Source organism: Leptopilina boulardi, unplaced genomic scaffold (genome assembly GCF_019393585.1).
Source record: "Leptopilina boulardi isolate dan_hultmark-lab unplaced genomic scaffold, ZJU_Lbou_2.1 LbouV2_367, whole genome shotgun sequence".
Taxonomy (NCBI): Eukaryota; Metazoa; Arthropoda; class Insecta; order Hymenoptera; family Figitidae; genus Leptopilina; species Leptopilina boulardi.
In genome coordinates this window covers 1,440,524-1,464,007 of record NW_026137937.1, presented here as the reverse complement: position 1 = coordinate 1,464,007, position 23,484 = coordinate 1,440,524, and the positions used below count along the sequence as shown (strand labels likewise).

The 23,484-nt window shown below is 30.2% G+C and overlaps 1 protein-coding gene across 2 annotated transcripts in view; it reads left to right on the top strand.

Annotated features, from left to right (window-relative positions):
- LOC127287022 (uncharacterized) overlaps positions 1 to 23,484 on the top strand; it is a 442,987-nt gene that overhangs the window by 178,019 nt on the left and 241,484 nt on the right. The window contains exon 5 of one of the 2 annotated variants that reach the window (XM_051313718.1): positions 418 to 476. The exons of the other annotated variant lie outside the window; for it this stretch is intronic. The gene's annotated coding sequence lies outside the window, so the exon portion shown is untranslated. The remainder of the gene's footprint in view (positions 1 to 417; positions 477 to 23,484) is intronic. 2 annotated transcript variants of the gene reach the window in all.

Here is a 23,484-nt window from a genome sequence, read left to right as displayed (position 1 = left end):
AGAATGAAGGCCCCGTGGGCCCATCGGATGTACTCGGGTGTATTGCGGGTGGGCTGCACTCGCGCGTAGGCGTCGCGGAACATGCAAATTACCCGCACCAGATTCGGCGATACATCTTAATTTCGTGCTCGGCCGAAAATACGCCATGCCACCGACTCATGTATAGCAAAGTGTCTTCTTGCGTGTGTCGCGTATGTTTATACATGCCCCTACGATGAGGAGCAATCTTTCACCGACAGCCCTCTTTGATGGCCTTGTCTAAACTACTGTCTCAATTTCACTTCTCCTTCTCTTCATATAATATATTCCAACGAAACTTCCTCATTGATTTAATTAAATAATTTGCATGTAAATGGCTTTATACTTGACAAAAAAAAAAAAAAACTTTACACGTATTATTATTTTTTATTGTTACAGGAATCTTTGTCACAATTTTTGATATTGATACAAGTACGATTGGTTGCAATTTTCACTGGGTATGTAGCAATATAATTAATTAATAAAAATTATAATTGGTATAAATGATAAGGAAAAAGGATTTACTACTGCTGTATAATTCAATTTTTTTTAGAAAAGATTGATTTTTGCGAAGATAGTTGTATGAAAATTGCAATATGAGTTACCCAAGTTTTTACTATGTGTGATAGTCCAGTGGTTAGAGCTCTCGGCTCACGAATCGAAATCCAGGAGTTCGATCCCTCATGAAGATTAGATTTTTTCATAGGCAAATTAATAAATTTCAATTGAACAAAAATATATATTCAACTTTAAATTATAATTATCAGTTATTTACTGAATATTAAATGTTAAAAAATATTAAAAAGTCAGGAAATTTCTATATATACAATAAATAAAATGCTCTAATTAACACATTCTTTATGGAAATTTTGAAATATAATCATTAATATATATATATATATATTGTTTGTAATGAATTGAACACAATCGGTCGTTCATTATAAAAGCCGGGAATCACGATATTACACTAATTTGCATAATCAACACTGATGCCTGATAATATTTCATCTGAGGCGTGTAATTAAAGCCTGTAAAAGCACGCAGATAATGTATTTTATAACGATTTTATTACAAGAAGCGATTCGTGTTCGATAAAGTTTTATTCATCATGCGGGTGAGAACTCCTGAGTACAAGGTTGATGTCTTCGTCGTTGGCGGGCGCGAGAATAACGACTTCCTGAAAGGTGGAAATTAAGCTATTAATTATTCGCGGTAGCCCCCGGGTTCCTTTTTCTTTAGTCCTTTCATTTTTTTTCTGTTTTTTTTTCTCAAACGCAACCTACCATGTCCCTTCATTTCTCTCTTTTTTTCTTCAACTGCGCTCAAATCTTCCCTCTAATAACCTACTAATTTCCAAAAATTACCGACTTCACTTATATAGATATATTTTTAGTTAAAACTTTTTTTTCCCCCTTTCTTTTTCTATACACTTTCTACCTGCGAGCACTAATTTCGTTCTCTTTTGTCACTTTTTTGTTTATATTTTCTTTAGGAATTTTTTTATTCTTATAGTATATTCCTTTTTTTAAAAAATTATTTATTTCTTATTTAATTGTTTATTAAAATGACAAATTACTTGTAATTTTTTCAAGATATTTTGGATAAATAATTTTATTATATTACGTCACACAATGACATTTCGATATCAACTTTGGTATATCCTCTTTAGGATATTACAACATATCAAAAATTATAAATATAGCAAAGTTTGTTTTAAATTTGTAAAAGAACATACATTTTGCAAATGTATGTCATTTTTTATTTCAATTTTACAATTAAAAAAAAGATTTTTTAAAAAAGATTATCACCTTTTTGGAGAAACATATATAATAAATAATAATAATAAAATTATTTATCCAAAATATCTTAAAAAAAATGATTTTACTCACAAAACTTTAAATTTAATAGAATAATAAAACCATAAATAGTTTTATTTGAAATAATTAACTCAGATGATAATATTTTCTATAATTTTACCAATTTTTTGTTTATATAATAAATAATTAATCACATTTAAGAGTTCTCCACAAAATTTCAGTTCAACACCCAAAAAAATGAGATGTATACACCCAGAGAAATGTTTCATTTGAACCAAATATAATATATTTGAATTAAATAAACGTATATTTGTCTCACAGCCCACTAGCCTATTTATTTGGCGTAAATAAAATTTTTTATTTAAATCAAATAAAAATTTATTTGAATCAAATAAATATTTATTAGGCTGTGAGACAAATATATTATTTCTCCGGGTGTATGTTTGTGGAAGAGTTAAATAAATATTTATTTGTTGCAAATAAATTTTATTTGGTTTAAATAAAAATTTCAATTACACTAAATAAAATTTTATTTGTACTAAATTAAATATTTTTAATTTGAAACAAAAAGTTATTATAGATACTTTGAGACAAATATATTTTTATTTGATTCAAATAAATTTTATCTCAAATATAAAAGCAAATAAAATATATCTCTGGGTGTAATCCATTCAAAATTTTATACAAGAAATACATAGTTTGACAAATTAAAATTGCAGTGATCACGTGACTTTATACAATCACATGCTGTTATAATAATTATTTTCGAAGAAATTTATAGAAATCCTGAAGAAAATGAGTGGTGTATGATAATTTCCCACGATATATATATATATATATATATATATATATATATATATATATATATATATATATATATATATATATATATATATATATATTATATTATGAAAGCTAAAACTTTGTCATTTTGATTTTAAACGAAAAGAGTGCGTTTTTTTTAAGTAAAGGAATTACAACAAAGAGAGAGTTAATTTGAGTCATTGGGTAAAATATAAAAAAGAAGGTACTGAAACAAAATTGAAACATTTTGAAGAGCAGTTGCAAGTGGACTTTTAAAAATTTCCAAGCAAGCGCTCTCAACGCTTTAGATGAGACGCAATTATCATAACTGGCAACTTTTTCTCAAATTCTGAGAGTTACACGTGCGAACAACTTATGAGTTCGAGAGAAATTACAATCCCCGACGACGACTACTACGACCCAAACCCAAACCACTTAGGTGAACGCAAACGTTCCGTACCAGTATATATAGTAGACGTTGAAGTGCGTTCCTGGAAATTCAGTTTCCTGGAGAACACTCTCGAGATTCCGCACTCTCTGCGTATCCGTCGATCATTCCACTTGCTCTGGACAGATTCAATGAAGGTCTTTCAACGTCCGAGCCAATTAATTTTCTCACTTGTCTCAAAGAAGTAAATTAAGCCATTCACACAAAGTTATATATAGATATATATATATACAAACTTTTCCTAAAAAATGTAACGGTTTTTTAAAAACAGGTTTTTTTGTATTCAGGCAAATAAATAAGAAAAATCACAAAAAACAGAATTACGAAATGTGAAAAAATCAAAAAAATGTATACGCAAAAAAAAATTAATTATAGTTGGGTAAGAATTCCTGAAGTGGCCCCCTAATATTTTTTGTGTAATAGAAAAAAGTGATACCCACATATTTTGGTAGTCCATGATGTCACTAAGAAACCCCTGAAACGATTTTTCAAAATTCGAATTTTTTCATAAGTTATAAACAATTAAACTTTTCTGCAACGTTTTGGAAAAAATTCTGTATCTTGAAATTGGCCAAACCGATTTTAATAAAAATTGGTTTGGAGAAAGATTAAGATACGTACTTTTGATAAATAAATAAATTATGAATAAAAAGTATAATTTGTTTAAACAAATTATATTGTTAATTTTTAACTTTATAAATTAACAATGTTCTCAGTCGATTTTCCAATTTTTTTTATAGAATCATAAAAAGGGGCTTTTCACGATTCCATTACAAAAATAAAAAAGTGGGATTCTCAAAAACTTTAGAAGATACAGAATTTTTAGTCTTAACGCGCGCGAGTTTTCTGAGCAGCTCACGCATACGGCGCGGCATCTCCCGCGCGCCCCGCGCCAACCAAGACTCCATGAGAGTTCCCGATTATAATATTTTATTAACTCAATTAAACTAAACTAACATGATAATTTCGTTTTTAGATCATAGTATTTTCTTTACGCAAATTTTCATTCAGTGCGCATAAACGTGAAATTTGTTAAAATTTTGACAGCAAACGTTAAACAATGCGGTCTAGAAAAATAAAACACGGATTCGCAATAATATATTTTATTATTCATTGAGACATAAACAAAACAATTAAAAAACGTTGAAAATTTATCATTAAAATTAAATAATCAGAAACTTATTATAAACAGAAATTTTATAAATAATAAAAATTATTAAATATAAACAAAAATGATATGAATAATGAAATACATATAAACAACTGTTTAGTTTAATTGAGTTAATAAAATATTATAATCGGGAACTCTCATGGAGTCATGGTTGGCGCGGGGCGCGCGGGAGATGCCGCGCCGTATGCGTGAGCTGCTCAGAAAACTTGCGCGCGTTAAGACTAAAAATTCTGTATCTTCTAAAGTTTTTGAGAATCCCACTTTTTTATTTTTGTGATGGAATCGTGAAAAGCCCCTTTTTATGATTCTATAAAAAAAATTGGAAAAATCGACTGAGAACATTGTTAATTTATAAAGTTAAAAATTAACAATATAATTTGTTTAAACAAATTATACTTTTTATTCATAATTTATTTATTTATCAAAAGTACGTATCTTAATCTTTCTCCAAACCAATTTTTATTAAAATCGGTTTGGCCAATTTCAAGATACAGAATTTTTTCCAAAACGTTGCAGAAAAGTTTAATTGTTTATAACTTATGAAAAAATTCGAATTTTGAAAAATCGTTTCAGGGGTTTCTTAGTGACATCATGGACTACCAAAATATGTGGGTATCACTTTTTTCTATTACACAAAAAATATTAGGGGGCCACTTCAGGAATTCTTACCCAGTTTAGATTGTAGGGGAGGGTGGGACGTGACCAATTGCTAGCCTCAGAAACAAAATTGTATATATCCGATTAAAATAGTTTTTTAATTTAAAGTTTATTCTGTGTGCTATTTCCGTATTGCATGTAATACGTTCTGAAGAAAGCTACAAATAAACTCATCACCTGTTCATAATTTGCAATAATTTCCAATCGACACTCACATGCACGTTCCTCAAATGGTAAACAGAATATACATTTACAATATGTAAATAAATTTAAATAAACTATATAAATGCAAAAGCTTGAGGCGTGAGAATAAGTTGAGTTGTCACAGTACATATATTTACATTGAGTTTATATATATTTTCATTCTGCAAATTGATACAATTCTATCTCGGATGTGACAGAGAGAGTGCGAGTTTGATCTTAATCGTCAAAGTTAGATTTTGCTATCTTCCTCTGGTATATGAATATGGGGTATTTCTTTGAATTATTATTTTCATTTTATATGTAGACTTTATTGAAACAATTTTCTTTTTGATTCTATATTGAAAAAAAATAAATACATATTTATTCTTTTTCGTACCTAATTTTAATGTAAATTACTTGAGTTATTAATTTTTTAAAATTATATTGCAGTGTACACCCAGAGAAAATATATATTTGTTTCAGAGCCAAATACATTTTTGTTTCATATAAATTTTATTTGCGCAATGAAGAAAAATACCTATTAAAATGTAAGATGATGATTTTAATTAATTAAGAGTGGGAAATGAGGGAGTAGGAAAAAGGCGTGAACATGCGTGTAAATTTCAATTTAAAATTTTTCCATCGATAATTGGTCAGAAATAATCCAAGTATTGGATAAGAAACATGATTTGTTCTTAGTTTTCTTAATTTGAACAAAATCATAAATAATAAGGAATCAATATTAATCCATAAAAGAATATTCATCTTCGATCCGTAAATAAGGTAAATTAATTTCAACAAAAGTTATATAATTGTCAAAAACAAAATTGTAAAAAGTTAAATCTGCGTAAAAAATTATTTCTTTTATGTTAATATAGCGGATCGCTAAATATATTTAGAATCTTTATAAACTTGCAAACATGAAGAGCACAAAATTGTTGATATGGATCTTAATTCATAAATGTGGAGCCACCTCCGACATCATATATATTTAAAACTATTATAATTGATAATCTAAAGGGAGTCCATCGATTGAGAGGGACTTTTCATTATTATCAATTCTACTATCGATTAAGAATACAATGTATGTGGAAGGTATCATGGTTCCATCTACTATGAGAGCAACATATCTTTTAGTTTTTACGTAGAAAAACAAACTAATTATACACGGAAAAATTTTGTGCAAGAATCATTCCTAAATTTGTTCAGGAACTGAGGATATGAGAATAATTTAAGAAACCTTATTTATATTTTCTTTGAAAAATTCTAAGCAGTATTTCTACAAGAATTGTAGAGAAATTCAAGACAACTTCCTAAATTCACTACAGAAAGTCTTGAACTTGTTTTAGAATAAATTTTTACGTTTGCGAGAAAAAAAATTTACTCTGGGAGGACTCGATCCCGCACGTCCTCGAGAGTCCAAAAACTCCGCTTTACATCTCTTAGCTACCTTAGCAGCTTATGGTATTATGCATTGGAAACATATTTGACGCAACCAAACCCTGCCTAGTGCTTGATTACTGTACAGTGTCTTCTAAAACAGTTCAAGAAACTTTCAACGCCCAGTGACTGAGATATTCCGATCGCGGCATTAACAAGAAGTCTGTCCTTAGTTCCTGAACAAATTCAGAAATGATTCTTGAACAAAGTTTTTCCGTGTATTTGAGAGTTTCTCTATAAAAAGTGCTAACTATTTTAAGTTGCAATATACGCAATGATTCTTTTTATATTCTATTTATTAATTTATCGAATTTGGATATTGATTTAATATATATATATATATACTAGAGGGGCTACGCCCCCCTGCGCGCTTCGCGCGCCAACCCCCCTATTTTTGGCGGGAAATACAGAGAGAGAGATGAGGGAAGGGGGAAGGACTTACTGCTTTATTAGGGTCTTAAAACAAACATAACCTCAAAATTTAGGTCAATTTTTGACGGAGGAGGGGAAATGAGAGGAGGGAGGGGGACTTGCGGCTATATTCAGAGCCTTGAAACGAACATAACCTCAAAATTTAGGTCATTTCTGGCGGGGGAGGGAACTTGCGGCTATATTCAGAGTCTTGAAACGAACATAACCTCAAAATTAAGGTCATTTTTGACGGAGGAGGGGAAATGAAAGGAGGGAGGGGGACTTGCGGCTAAATTCAGAGCCTTGAAACGAACATAACCTCAAAATTGAGGAGGGGGGACTTCCCCCTCCTAGGTCAAGAATTCTTGAAACAGCGGCGGCGATATCTTTTTGTAATATTAGGAAGATACATAAAATATTCTTCTTTGAATTAAAATTAATTTTTTTAATATAAAAATTGATATGATTTTATTTGATTGAATTTTATTAATGTATTTATTGTAATTGTATTGAGTGGTATCGTTGGATGTCGATAAGCTCATCAATATTTCTATAATTTTAAATTTTTGAATGATTTCTTGACATTACTGTGATGAAATTTTGTTATAAGACAAATATAATATAGCATTGATTTTAGAAATATTACTTATTTCATGTCTACTAAAATACAAGTAGCAATAGATATACTATTTTGTTACAAAAAGTACACTGTTCATTTAAATATTAATTTTTAAAAATCAATTATTAACATAATTAATTTACATCAGATTACGAAAAAAATACGCATACATTTTTTTTCAATTTAGAATAAAAAAAAATTGTTCCTATCAAATCTAAATTTTGAATGAAAATAATCCAAAGAATGTCATATATATTTATCTGAATATCATGACACGAGAGAGAGAGAGAGAGAGAGAGAGAGAGAGAGAGAGAGAGAGTAGGGAAAAAAGAATCTTAGGCAAATGATTCGATGGCTTGGCGGTGACCGAACGCGATTAAGTTTAATTGGCTCGCAGTCTTGGCTGAATTGAGATTTATGAAGTAAATTTATTGTTTCGACTGGAGGCTGAGCGGGATGGACCACCAACACTGAATCGCTCTTCATTTCTCCCTTTCGTCTTTTGCCCAATGTCTTTCTGTCTTAACTGTCTGTCTCTTGGCTATCAAATAATGTCACTCCTGCAACGAGATGAGCCTCTTACAGTGCAGCATATCTCTTGACAGTCAAGCTTCTGTTGCCTTCGGTCAAATGTAAGATGTACTAATATAGACGATGAGAGAGAGAGAGGGGGGGGAGCAAGAGCAAGTGCAAGAGAGAAAGTAAACGAAGAGTGCAAGAAGCTTTATGTTGCTGCCATTCATAAAAAGTCTCTCTCTCTCTCTCTCTCTGTTGGTTAAGAAAATTATTGCTCCCAGAGAGTTTTAACCCCTTCGCAGTCCAGTTAAAAATCGCTGGTGGGCCTAAAACGGTCCGAAAAAAAAGTTTCCAAAAAAATATGACTTCATCATATTTAAGGTTTTTGTGATCGCTGAATTCGAATTTGAGGTCAGTTTTTCAAAATTCAAAATGGCGGATCCAATATGGCGGACAAATTTTTAAAAAATCAATCCAATTTGCCTGAAATTTGTTACTCGGGGGTTTTTGGGGTCGCTAAATTCAAATTTGAGGTCAGTTTTTCAAAATTCAAAATGGCGGGTCCAAGATGGCGGACAAATTTTTAAAAAATCAAACCGATTTGCCTGAAATTTGTTACTCAGGGGTTTTTGTGGTCGCTGAATTCGAATTTGAGGTCAGTTTTTCAAAATTCAAAATGGCGGATCCAATATGGCGGACAAATTAAAAAAATTTTTTTTTTAATTTGTCCGCCATATTGGATCCGCTATTTTGAATTTCAAAAAACCAACCTCAAATTCGAATTCAGCGACCCCAATAACCCCCGAGTAACAAATTTCAGGCAAATTGGATTGATTTTTTAAAAATTTGTCCGCCATATTGGATCCGCCATTTTGAATTTTGAAAAACTGACCTCAAATTCGAATTCAGCGACTACGAAAACCCCCGAGTAACAATTTGTGGTCAAAACGCATTAATTTTGCAATTATCCGCCATATTGGATCCGCCATTTTGAATTTTGAAAAACCGACCTCAGATTCGTAATCAGAGACCCCGAAAACCCCTGAGCAACGAGTTTCATGTAAATCTGATAAATTTTAAGTTTTCATGGTCGCCATTTTGCGTCCGCCATTTTGTTTTTTTGAAATCTGACTTCAAATTTGGATTCAGCGACCCCAAAAACCTCCGAGTAACAAATTTCAGGCGAATCAAATTAAATTTAGTATTATTTTTTTGCGATGGCCATATATGGCCACTTGCACAAAGGTGGCACGACTTTTTCTGGCCACATATGGGCCCTGGACTGTCAAGGGGTTAAGATATGTGAAAAACTTCTTTATAGATTCACAAAGAGATGTTGATTATGGATAATATTCATCTTCACTCGCTCATCATGAGCTACTCTCAACTCTTTTTCTTTTATATCAATTTGATTTATATTCTTGGACTTCATATATATGTTATTGACTGATATATATGTAATTATTGAAAAGGAGGATAGAGTAAATAAAATAATAAAAAATATCTTCCATTTCTCGTAAAAAAAAGGAAAACAAATCCAATAGATTTTATATACGAAACCAGGAAATATTATAAAGAATAGGCCGTAAAATTAACATGTTACTTTTTTGTAACGGATTTAATAACAACCTGTACCTCTGTATTTAATTTTTCGTCGACTAAAAACAAGTTTACAAAAAATATACACTTTTTCACTGAAATAATAAATAAGGCCTATTTGAAAATTCGATTATTTTTTTTTATTAATATTAAAATAAATAAAATCTTAATTAACAATTTCCAGCATAACTTTCTTTCTACAAAATATTATTATAATTTCAATGGAATATGTGTTTATAAGGGGTTTTTGGGATTGCTGATTGCAAATCTGAAGTCAGTTTTTAAAAATTTAAAATGGCCAATCCAATATGGTGAACAAAAACATAAAAATCATCAGATTCACCTAAAACTCGTTACTTGAGAATTGTCGAGGTCTCTTATTACCAAAATTTTGCATTTTGTCAATCTGATATCAGATTTGTAATCAGCAAACCTGAAAACCTTTGAGAATCAAGTTTCAAGCACATCCAAACAATTTTTAACTTAATGCCCGCCATATTGGATCCGCCATTTTAAATTTTCATAAACGGACTTCGAATTCGTAATCAGTGGCCCCAAAAAACACCTTAATAACAAGTTTGAGTTTAATCTAACAGTTTAAAATTTGTTTCGTCCCCCATATTGAATCCGCCATATAAAATTATTTAAAACTGACTTCTGATTGATACTCAGCGACCCCAAGAACTTCTAAAAATAAATTTTCCTTTGAAATTAATATTGCAGAAAAATGTATGCTGCAGCTCAAAATGAGTCATTGCTAAATGACATCACAGAAAATGGCGCCACCAACCTCAGTCATTTTTGCTGCACTTTAAAATGAGTAGTATGCGCTACTGATTTAGAGATTAGGTTTTTTCTGTGTATGGAATTTTTTAAAAATACATTTTTTTGATAAAATATTAATACTCTGACACATAATAGCGATTCCTTAAACTATATTTTAGAGTTCTCTATAATATTTCACCTCAATCTATTAAATATTTTGCCAAGAAAACTTACGTAGAACATACATGTTGAATCACAATAATCACATGAACTTAAAACTAAAATTAATAGGGGAATATACTCAGGGTTGGACACTTCGCTTTTCTTAAAATAAAAACACTAGCGCCATCTATGCACGGAAGTGGTGAAGCTTCTCGTAGTGAAACTTAACTTTTTGTGCCATTACATTTTTGGAGGATCAAAAGTAGCATCTGCTGTGACGTCGGTGCATTTGTAGGAACGAAAAAAGTTTTGTGAGCGATATGATTAAACATAAAAAATGAATAAAGAAAACAAGAAATCGGCAATGTAAGTTTATTGCATGTATTGTGGAGTTCATGATTGAAGAAAAAATTAAGTGAAAAATCGAATCCCGAAACATGTCTGGTTATGGTTAGCACAATTTGAAAATGTTACTTCTACTTAGGATTGGACAGTTTATACACTCAGGGTTGTACACTTTGTTTTTTGTACATCTTTCTTACAATATAACTCAATTGACTAAATTTATTTTTTTAAAAAAGATTATAAACAAAGTCTAAAACGGTGTCCAACCCTGAGTATATTCCCCCTATTATACTAAAATACAACATATAAATATATACAAACGTATTAAATTTGATTATTACTGTATTGAAATTGGGGAACATTTTTAACAGAATGCATTAACTGATTTTAGGGGTTTGAATGGAGTTTGTATGTTTATACCCTCGTGTATATATATATGTATAAATGAAGGATACACGCTCAGGCAGGAAATCGCTTAATTTCGTGGCTCATATGAGGCTACGGTGAATTTAATATTCGTAGAGCTCGACAGAAGTTCTACGGACGGGTGAACGATAATGAGAGAAAGAGAGAGGGAGAAGAAGAGTGAGAATGTGAGAGAAAGACGAAAGGACTGACTGATGACTGTTGAGAGGAAGACAGAAGAGGTCGAATGACACGTTGAAATGATACACCGACTCCGCGTGCTACTGTCTGATAACGTTGCATTATACAAGTCGACGGAAGTAGGTTATATTCGGCACGGGACTCAAATTAGAGCAGCCTCCGTTACAAGACGAGATATGCATGAACGCATAAACGCACGGCGCCACACGCCGATTCTATCTGCCACACACACACACACGCGTAACTTTTAGATTCTTCCTTTTTCTTTACTTTCTGTCTTATACATTGTTACGCAGCACAAATAACTTTGTATTACTGAGATTCATCTGCTTTTCTCACTATATGTATTTATACTCTCGTGGAAGTCAATTTTCGCGAAAATTATCTATAGACTATTGTAAAGATTTTGATAATTTAAAATTATTTTTAATCTAAAAGTTAGCCAGTGACATTTGGAAAAAAATGGGAAAATTAATTTTTTAATTTTTCTGATTTTTGGACCATTGCTAAAATCTTGGAAACCATGAGAAATATTTTTAAATTTTACTGATTTTAGACCATTGCTAAAATCTTTGAAACAATGGGAAAATTAATTTTGTAATTTTAAGAACTTGGACCATTGCAAAAATCTTGCATACCATGGAAAAATTTATTTTAAAAAAGTGTCCAATGGTTCGCAAAATTTTAGCAACGGTCTAAAATCAGTAAAATTGAAAAATTATTTTCGTATGGTTTCTAAGATTTTAACATAATGGACTATCAGTAGGAATGATTTTAATTGCACCATGGAAAACGGATATGAGCAATGGTTATTGAGATTTTTACCAAAGTTTAAAGCATGGGTCCAGTTGTTCTTATCTTGACAATCGATTTCGCCCATGGTTTTCGTAATTTTACTCATATATGGTTCCATTTCCACACGAGCTTATATCAACGAAATTGTCATACTGCCTTCTAAATGTAGATCCCAAAGAGAAAGAATTATCCTCGTATATAAATAAACAAATAATTGTCAATAAAATAGGGAATTATACATTTCTTTTAGGGAATTATTATTTTATTAATTATATCTGTAACAAAAGCATTTGACAACTCTTTAGTGGAAAACGAATAAAATAAATCATTTAAAAAATTGTTGAACACGTCAAAATGAATGGACATCGTATTTATTGTGACTTGGAAACGGCTTTTTTTATGACTTTATCCCTCGTTTCTTGAATGAGAGAGTTAAGCAAAGAAGAGTAGCTTTTTCCGTTGGTGGTCCCAACAGAACATTTTACAAAGACCTGTTGTTGACAATACCAAGCATTTCATTGGGAGCCCTCTATTAAAGCAAGCTGTTTCTGTTCAGCAATCGCTGTTGAGAATATATATAGTATACATATATATATATACGTGATCTTTTCTCTCTTGCCAAAACGAGATCCTCATAAACTCTCAACATGCTATATGTATAGGTATGTATATGTATAAACGCCTGATCGTTTTGGCGTGTGCGGCTAAAGAGAAAAGAATGAACGTGCGATATATAAAATAAGAGAGTAGTGAGGGAGGCAAACGATAACCTAACTCAAATTTTTGGCAAGACGCTTATCGTCCACGGAAGCAATTTTATGGAGATTGCATTCCAAAAGATTTGTGCGCGCGGAGATATTATTATTAAGAGGTCGAAAGGACTTTCTTTAAGATCTTCGTATTCAGGATGTCAGGAGAAAAAGGATTCGCGAAGAGAGCAGGGAAAAAAAGAAGAACTTGTACCAGACTCGGTTGTCTGGTTTCATTCACTTATTGTCATATTTTTTTTTCTCAAAATGTTATGTCCTGGACCATCGAAGAAGACACCTTTGAAATTTGGGTGTGCCAAGATCTACTGCGATCTCGATGACCTTCTTTGGGGGGAGAATGATGCTGTCGAGTAGCGAGAAAACAAGTTTATTTCGGCCAAATATATATATGTATACTTCTCAAGAATATTTATGTCTTCTCTTTTGAAATTCTAGTTTTCTGCTCAAGTTAGTTAACATTACTCAATTTTTAAATCGGTAGTGACCAGGAAATACAGATGCAGTCATTCTAATGCAAATAATCTTTGCAAAAAACATTAATTCTTCATGACCAGATTCTCTCTAAATACGGACATCAAATTTCATGAAGGATTGAATATTAAATTATAAAATACAAAATTGCACAATAGAAGAACCAAAGGAAATTTTCATAATTCAAAAATTGTATTTACTGGATTTGGAAACTTTTTTAACTTAAGGATGAATAAAACAATTTTTCATCATTTATTGCAGACAATGTGTCGCTCTTCATCAGAATAGTAGTGTTGGCATATATGACGCACATTCCAGAGCACGTATTATCCTGATTTTCGCAGTTCGCATATAACCCTTTTGAAGAAGCATCGCGCGATGAAGGCCATTCGATTCGGTGAAAACGATTTCGCAAACACTTGGAAGTATCGAGAAGAAACATTCCTGCGTGCTTGTCTCACTGCAATCTTGACAATCTCAGGCATCAAGAATTTTGGATTGAAGAGCGACGCGTATTTTATTTTGATGACAGTTGTTATAATCTGGTATCGTCAGTTTTTCATCACAAATATTTTTCCCTGTATTTATTAAACACTTAGAAGGAAACTTTTCATTCATTTCATATTGGAATGTTGTTATATATATCTTGAAGTAGAAAAGAGTAAAATTTTTGATACCAAATTAGTGAAAATATGTTCTACTCTCTAAATTTGAATCAGCGATAAGTATACCACTGGTACCAATCAACGGATATTGAAAAATCAGTGAAATTCCACTAATTTATCGGGTTTATAAGCTGATTGGAATCAGTGGTATACTTATAGCTGATAATCAGCGAGATTCCGCTGATTCAAATTTAGAGAGTATAAAATAGATATACATTTGTAACTTGATGATGATATATGAAAGGATACAAAGGTTTACGAAATGTTTTACTATATATATATATATTAAAGAGTATATTATAGAGCAATGGAAGTTCGAAGCTTCTCGGGTTACAAAAACCTTCTCTCATATACTACTATACCACGAAAGAAAGACTACCATACGGACTTTACAAAATTTATCACGTCGAGGTCGAGTATGGCGAACTTTCTACGCCTACGTTTATAGTCTTTCTTTCCTGCGATGGGAAAGTGCCAAAAGCTGAGGTGCATAAAATTCAAAATCCCGTGAAATACGATATGCTGCAAGGAATCGACCAATTTTCTCCTTCATTATAATACTATAATAAAACAATGGCTTTATTGCTTCCTTATTTTCCACTATTTCTTATTCAATTGCCATTGACATTTCACTTTTGCGTATGGTCATATTTTTTTTGGTACACAATGATATTCATATATAATATCCTAGAGAAATAAGGGACCTTAAAAGGCAAAAAATTTAAAGTTATGTTTAGTGATAGTTTTAGCTTTTTTTAAATTATCTAAAAGAGGGATTCCACGGGTAAAATGAACAGTTGTCGGTGACAAGTTATCGATGTGGCTCAAATTTTTTAGACGTATTCTACCTTTAAAAATACTCAACTAGCCAAAGTTTCAAATCCCTATCTCATAAAGAACATTCACAATCGTTAATTTCGTGAAAAGTGACATCTTTCAAAATGAAGATTGAAAAATCCATTTATGCTCGAAAAAATGTTAATTTTGGTCAAAAAAAAAAAAAAAAATTGGAAAAGTACTAGTCGATGGGAAATTTTCCAAAGAATCCAATGCCGTTGGAATTTTTGAGCTATCTCTAAACGCATGCGCAGTAGATTAAAAAAACTGTTTTTTTTTAAATTCATAACTCAAAAACACCTATTTCGATTTGGCTCTAATTTTCAGGATAGACAGCTGAAAAGCTATACTTTAAAATGATGATACCTAAAATTTATGCAAAATAGTGAGCTAATTCAAATTTTTTCAAGGTTTCCTTACAGTATTTGCATTTTTGTGCGTATGCGCAGTTATATAGACAAAATAAATGTAACGTATGAAAAAAATAATTATTAAAGTATTTAATTATTTCAAAGAGAACTTTAACCAAATTTTTCTCAAAATCAACTAAATTTTTTGATAAAACTTATAATAAATAAAAAAATTATATTAGTTGAATCAATTCTCCATTTTTTCATTTGCGTGTGTGTGTGTGTGACAAAATCTTTTACAAAGTTTTAAAAATTGTTTCTTCTTATTCTGCTTATATATTTTATATTTTCTCGTCGAGAATGATAATCCAGACTCTATTAAATACAAAGTCGATCGTTCATTTTTAATGAGAAAAAGTTCACAAATTTACTTTAATTATACATCGAAAACTCCATAATTTCTCCACACTATATAAAAAAAGAATACATAGTGTATTTTATTTCGTCGAATTGAGTCAAGATTGCATGAATCATTCGTTCATATATACAAAGATTTAGTCACAGCATCTTATTCACAAGGCAGACGACTTGCCATATAATGTCTTACGACCAGTGTGCGTATAATAAAATTTTTGCAAATGGTTTTATTTCACCAATTAATAATTTTTTTCTCATTTTTTGCTCATTAATATACAATAAGCGCTATATATATATGTATATTGTAATAGTGTTGCCTGTGACTTTTAGCCTTGCAAAAACATGTCTTTTCTTCTGAAAATGATTGAAACCAAATCATTTTTTTTTTTTTTGCGTATGCAAAAAAACGTATTTAACAAAAGTATACTTATTTGAATTTTTACAACTGCAAATAAGAGATTACAAGAAAATGATGTTAAAAATTCCTATAAAATCTTATGGAAAATAATTATTATACTGTAATAAACTGAAAAACAAAAATTGAGAAAAAACTCTGCGATTTTGAAAAAAATTTGATTTTAATTTTGACGTGACAACGTCAAAACTTGGAGATCTAGGGAGTCAGTCAGAAAAATTGGCATTCTCGATGGCACACTTATTTTTGTCAAATTTGGAAATAAAATTTTTTATACACTACACGGAGAGAACTCTGTGGTGATTATTATTCGAAACATAACCTAGATTAATCATATGGAAGAGTCGTAGCAACTTTTGCTTGAATTCAAATAAAATTCGCGAGGAAACCGACTTATAATAGCACTGAGTTCTCATTATAAAAATTACTCAAACTCCACCTGATATTCATGCGGAATTTATACAACACAAGCTAACCGGCGTATAGGTACACTGACGTACACACATAAACATGGAAGTGTCAGTGCTCAATGTGTGTAAACGCAAATTTGCTTGTATTGTATAAACTCCGCCTGAATATCAGTTGGAGTTCGAGTAATTTTTGTAAGGAGAACTCAATGCCATTATAAGTCGGGTTCCTGGCGAATTTCACTTGAATTCAAGCAAAAGTCGCTCCAACTCTTCCATATGATTAATCTACGTTATATTTCGTATAATAATCACCACAGAATTCTCTCCGTGTACAGTCCGAAATTGTGCGAACGCTTACACCGCGAGTCATTGAAAAAAAAATACTCACATAAAAGTAGGGGTAACTCAGAAAGAAATGAACTTAGAGACTTTTTCTTTATAGCGTTAGAAAGCTTATTAAATTTCGAAAAAAGTGATGCCTATTAGAAAGAGATTGCTTAAATAAATTTCAATATAACATGTTACAAAGTTACAAAAATAATTATAATTTTTCCCTCATTTCCTATCTTGACTTTAACCTCTTGCATGGACCAGGTAAATCGACGGAAAAAATTGTCCTTTAACATAATTATTCCTTGGAATCTAAGCTTTTCATTGATTCCAAGAACAATAAAAAATGTTAAAGGGTTTCCCTGTAATTAAAAAAAAAGTGTTCACTTTTGTCTAAAACCGTTAACATTAGAAGCATTTTTACTGAATTTCAGCCTTAAGTGTATAATTTTAAGTCCTAAAATTTATTTAATCTAGTTTTAAGATTCAAATTACGCTAGTTTTCAGGCATTTTGCTTGTAAAATGTTAACGGTTTCAGTATTTGTTTTTTGTGTGTAATTATTATTTGAGTCAATTAAATGGTATTTGTTTCAAATACAAAAATTATTGGTTAAAATACAATTTATTCAATTTAAATAAAAATTATTTGGTTTAAGTAAATATTTATTTGATAATAGTCAAGTAATCAAGTATTTGAATCAAATAAAATTTTTTTTAGTGTGTTTAAGTACAAAATAAATACTTAATAAAAATCTTATAAATATATTTTAATTAATTAAAAAAGACGTTACACGATCAAATTTTCTCCATCCTTGTAATGAATTTTTTTTTTTTTTTTTTTTATAAAAACCACTGCCATTTTTTAAAGTCAAAAATATTTTAACCCATTAATGCCCAATCCAAAACTAGCGGCGGTATAACGAAAGTAACAATTAGAATTAGGATATTGCGATAAAATCAGTTTAAAAAAATTGCGAAAAAAATAATTTCTTTAAACAATTATTGTTTAAACAAATTATTGAAAAAATGATGTTTTCAAAAAAACTGATAGCGGAAATCGATTTTTTACGGGAAAAATTACGTAAGAATTAATAATGATTGCTTAAGAAAAAAAAAATTTATATTAAAAAAAAATAATAAAAAACATATAAATCTAGTAGAAAAAGTAGGTTCAGACATTCTTTGTGTTCATACTCATACACAGTAATGTATAGACTGAAAGTAACTTTTGAAATTAGGATATTTTGTTTAGTGGAAAAAATACAATTTGTTTAAATAATAATTGTTTAAACAAATGATTAAAAAAGAAGGTTTTTAGAAAAAATTTAAAACCTCATACTATTAGTATACATTGAAAAAAAAATTATTTAATTCAAATAATCAGTCACTTGACTATTATCAAATAAATATTTATTTGAACCAAATAATTTTTATTTGAATGAAGTAATTTTTTTCATTGTAGGAAATAATTCTCGTACTTAACAAAATATATCTCATTTGAATTGAAATGAAAATCCACCTTAAATTAAAGTATTAAAAGAAAAAAAATTAATTCTTATTAAAAAAAAAAAAAAAAAATCAATAAATTAAAAAAAAAATTTGAAGACTGAATAATTGCTGATAATTGAAGCGGAACACTGAATAAGAATTATGAATTTGAAGTGAAATATATACGAGACATATGGGAGGAGGAATAAGAAAAAAAAAAGAGAGAGAGAGAGATGGATCTCGTTCTCGTCATATTCCCCAAGGAGAGTATTATGATGGGAAGCGAGGTCTGGTAATGAAGACGTTTCTCTAGGTTAGGGGAAGTTTGACGTTTTTATGGGTCAGGCTCAACTCTTATTCTTTTTTTCCACTTCTTCTTCTCCTTTTTCTTTTTTCGTCTTCTACTCCAAAGAGCGCAGTCTTGTTCTTCGAATGGACTGCGTGGACCGCCGCGCAGTGAGCCGGAACGGCCCTTCCTTCAATGAGATGGGTTGTCTCTATCATCTCACTAATTTCATAATAGGAGATTTTTGATTTTACACAGGTCTTTATATATACATACAAAAGAGTTAACGACCGAGCAATGACCCTACACAATGTTTTTCTATAAAATATACTATATATATATACCTCTTACATATGACGAAAGTGTATTCGCACATTCTCGAAGCATTTTTAAGACGCGAGTATATATATATATATAGAGAGAGAGAGTGCAACATGAATCCAAACTATTAAAAAAGAATGTCGGCCCTCTCTTTCTCTTTTTCCTTCTCTCTCTTGCGTCTGTGAACTGAAACTTTATACACAAGCGTATTCTTGTTTCACATTTTGATGTCGTCTGAGAAATTGGATAAATCGTCATTGTCCATACACAAAAATCACTACTATCAGTAGAAAAAGTACATATTTAGTCAGACTACAAAGTTCATGTTAATTTTTTATTAGTAGTAAAAGTTAGTTTCTAAATTTTATTTGTTTTTGAAATCAGTAATAAAGGGCAGTTTTAGTAAGACATAAATTTTACTTAATTATTTCATATTTTGGTACTAGTATAATGAAATTTTATTTAGGTGTTTCAAATTCTTGGTAGAAGTCGATTATTTTTCAATGTTTATTTTTATTTTATTTTTTATCTATTTCAAAAAATTCTCGAACATACATATACGTTTAGAGTTACTGCAAACTGATAAGAATAGAATTTCTAAAATTTTATCTAACCATTAAAGTTAGTTAATGATTTCATTTTTGCTAATTCTATACAATTTTCATTCACTTAAGCAAATTGATACATAATAAAGTAATTGAACATTCAATTAGTTTTATAGTTATAAGCATCTGGTAATGTTCAATTTGTTACACACGTCAAACAAGAAACATAATTTAATTACATATATGTATTATATCCGATCAATAGCAAATATATAAATTAATAAATTTATATAATATTGCTTAAAGAAAATAATATGAAATATAATTTATCTAACACGCGGGGTAATGAAAGTAAAGTGAAATGATTAATTTATCAGGGAAATGAGAAAAAAAAATTATTCAAAATAATTATCATTTAACAAATATTTTTTAAAAATATTTTTTATTGAAATCAAAATTAATAATGTTAAATATGATATATTTATAAAAAATATTTGTAATAATGGGAAAAAAACAATTATTATTAGACAATATAATATTAATTAGTAATAATTATAGGTGTAATATCAATATAATAATTATGAAATTTTTTACTGTATAATTTTGTTACTATAAATTTCTGAATGGTGAAATGAATGTAAATTTTTTCTGCATGTATGTAAATTTTTTTTTTTAAATTACTGCTGTTACTTCTCAATTGAGCGATATTCCACTGACCACACACGCGCGTTTTGCTCGAGTGGCCCGCCAACTTGAGTACGTATTTATATACATATAGGTAATACAGTAGTCAAGTGGGAATGTCTTCCATTGTCGGTAAGTGAGGCCAAGGATCGTCGGTAATGTCGATAAGAACGAGTTTAATATACAAGGGTATTGTCTTCTTTGCGACGGTTTATCATGCATATTTGTATATATTTATGTGTGTATGTGTGTAATAGCCACAGTGAGCAATTTAGAGCGTCTCACAAGTAATCGCCAACTTACGCTAGTCGCTCTTCATTCATTTCAACAAGACGTACGTGACGCGCAAATCGTTTTCATCTTCACTGTGTGTTTGTTCAAAAGTATTTTTAAGTCTTTTGATCAAGCATTAAGTCCATTTCAATTTACATTTTTAAGCAAACAATAAATTAATAATAAACCCCATTGATATTATTTTTTTAAATTCATTTAATTAGTTAATTAATGAATGTTTTTTTTTTATTAACTTAATTATAGTCAATTAATAAATTTTATTAACTAATTTAATTAGCTCTTGCGTAAGAATAAAAGCAATATGTATTTATTTATTTTTTCAATATGAACGGACTTACAAATAGAAAAAAATGCCCTTTTGTGCGTAAGCACTAAATATTTTTAAAAAATTTTTAATTTAATTTTAAAAACTTTTTTAAACTATACAATCAAATTGTGTTGATTTTATTTTTTTAAATAAGAAATAAATTCTTGAAATATGGTATTTTTCGAAAATGATTTTTTTTAATGAAAAAAAAAATGCCTGAAAAAAATTAAACCAAAAGTCAAAATACTTCAGATGTTCCTGTGGATTTTAAATGTTTTATGCTTTTAGATTAAGAAAACCGTAAAATCAAAATCATCAATCAAGATCTTTTTGAGAAAAGTGAATACATAATAAAATGCAATATGCCAACCATATGTGACGTTCCATGAAGGAACCTTACGAAAAAAAATTTTTAGGTTATGTTTAGTTATAGTTTTACCTTGATAAAAGTTCCTTTTGTAATTAGGTATAAACAAAATTAGTTTTTATTAAATTTTTTAAATGTAAATGGATACATAAACATAAATTTTTTTGTATTAAGGAAGTTCTCTCCCTCCAACGTCAGTCAAATCAATGCCCATTTAAGTTTTCATTTGTATCACGTAGTACTAGCTCAACGCTTGGCAACGTTGGATTATATTTCCCCCGTTCCGTTTCGTGTCGTCTGCTATTGTTTGATTTATTTTCGTTAAATAATAATAATAATAATTTATTATTTTAAAAATCTTAATTTTTTATAAGCAAATTCAAATTATTATTCATTATTATGAATCTTTGAAGAATATACTATTATATGTATATACTACTTATATTACTTTCAAATTTCGCGCTTTTTCTATACCTAACCTACAAGACGCAACGTTGCCAAGCGTTGTGCTAAGTAATTTCTGATTGTCAAAATACGGTGTTTTTTTAGACAAAATAATTAATTGTGAGTCTCCTAAGCCAGGTCTGATCAATTTTATTAAAAGTAAGTGAACATTGGCTATTAAACTTTATGTATATAAAGTTCCAGTAATATCTGTTCGTCAGATTTTTCACAATTTGAGATTTCAGACCAAAAAATTCAATTTCCCATAAGAACCCGTGTTAAATGTGAAAATTATTTATATCTTTTGTCAAAATCCACCTAGACCTCTAAAAATTTAACTACATCTTCTTTAAACCATTATCTATCAGTTTATCAAGTTTGATAATTAACTCTTCGTCATTTCTGTTTGCGAGAGAACTTCCTTAAGAATTGATTTTCTGAGTATTTTCACTTCAAAAATCACAAACATATAACCTACAATTTTTTTTTAACGTAAGGTCCCTTCACTCGTGAAGCATCACATATCTTTAACCCATTATAAAAATCGATTCAATGTATGTTTTATATGTTTTAAAAAGAAGAAAATTTTTGTTAATAAACAACATTTAAATTTATAATTATTGCCCTCGATGAAAGATTTTGATTCCACGATTTTTTATGCGCTTTTTTTGAAATCCACAGGAAAAACTGAAATGTTTTTTGTTATATATAATTTTCTTCAGTTTTACCGTGTATTGATAAATAATTTTACTAATTTTTTCCTTTACTAGTCCGCTATAATAATTTAAAAATTTACTTTATTAAATCTTAATAAAATATAATAAAAAAAAAAAAAAAAAATTAGAAATAAAAATATCGAACAGATAATAAGTGTATAAAAGTATGACATATACATGAAGGGGATAAAGCTTGACATCGTCTTTAATACAGAGAAGCGAGCCTATATCAGCCACATATCAAGTTTCTTATATGCAGACTCTTTAACTTTGTTATATAGGTGAGCCATAAAATCCTGATCCGAATTACTTGTTCCTGATACAAACGAGAGGGAGTACGAAAATACGGCTCTGATTCGCGATATGTAGATAAATATATATATATACGCAAATGTTCACGGAAGCGCGTATAAAAGACAGACGCAGACACGATGGGATATGGGACATGAGTTCATGACGAGAGGACGTTATATACGCGATGGGGGCAGTAAGCAAGAAGCGTGTAGAGCTTATGGAGAGCTTATAGAGTGTAATAGTGTATGTATATAGTGCACATAGCAGTGCCCATAGCGTATAGGGGAGTGCCTGGCAAGAGGACGTGGACCACCCACACGGTGCCGCGGGACCACCGTGCTAGCCCACTGGCATACATTAGGGCCCGTGGCTCCCCGAAAACTATACCGGCTCACTCGCTCTCTTTTTTTTCTCTCTCTCTCTTTCTCTCTCTATACTGATCGCTTATATAGTCGCCGGTCGCGGCACAGCCGTTAGGTATTTTGATACAGTCGACACCCGTTTAATTAGCATTCGATACGGACCCCGTGGGACTCTGTGAGCCAGATCAGATCTCTTTCTGTCTTTGATCTCGTCACCATCATTATCTATATTCTGCCTACTGCCCATTTTCAAGGTCATTTTCTTACTTCATCACTCAATCGATTCGTCATTTAAACCCTTTTTCTTTCTTCTCCTTCCCTCTTTTAACTGTTTTTCTTTTTCCGATTTCTTCT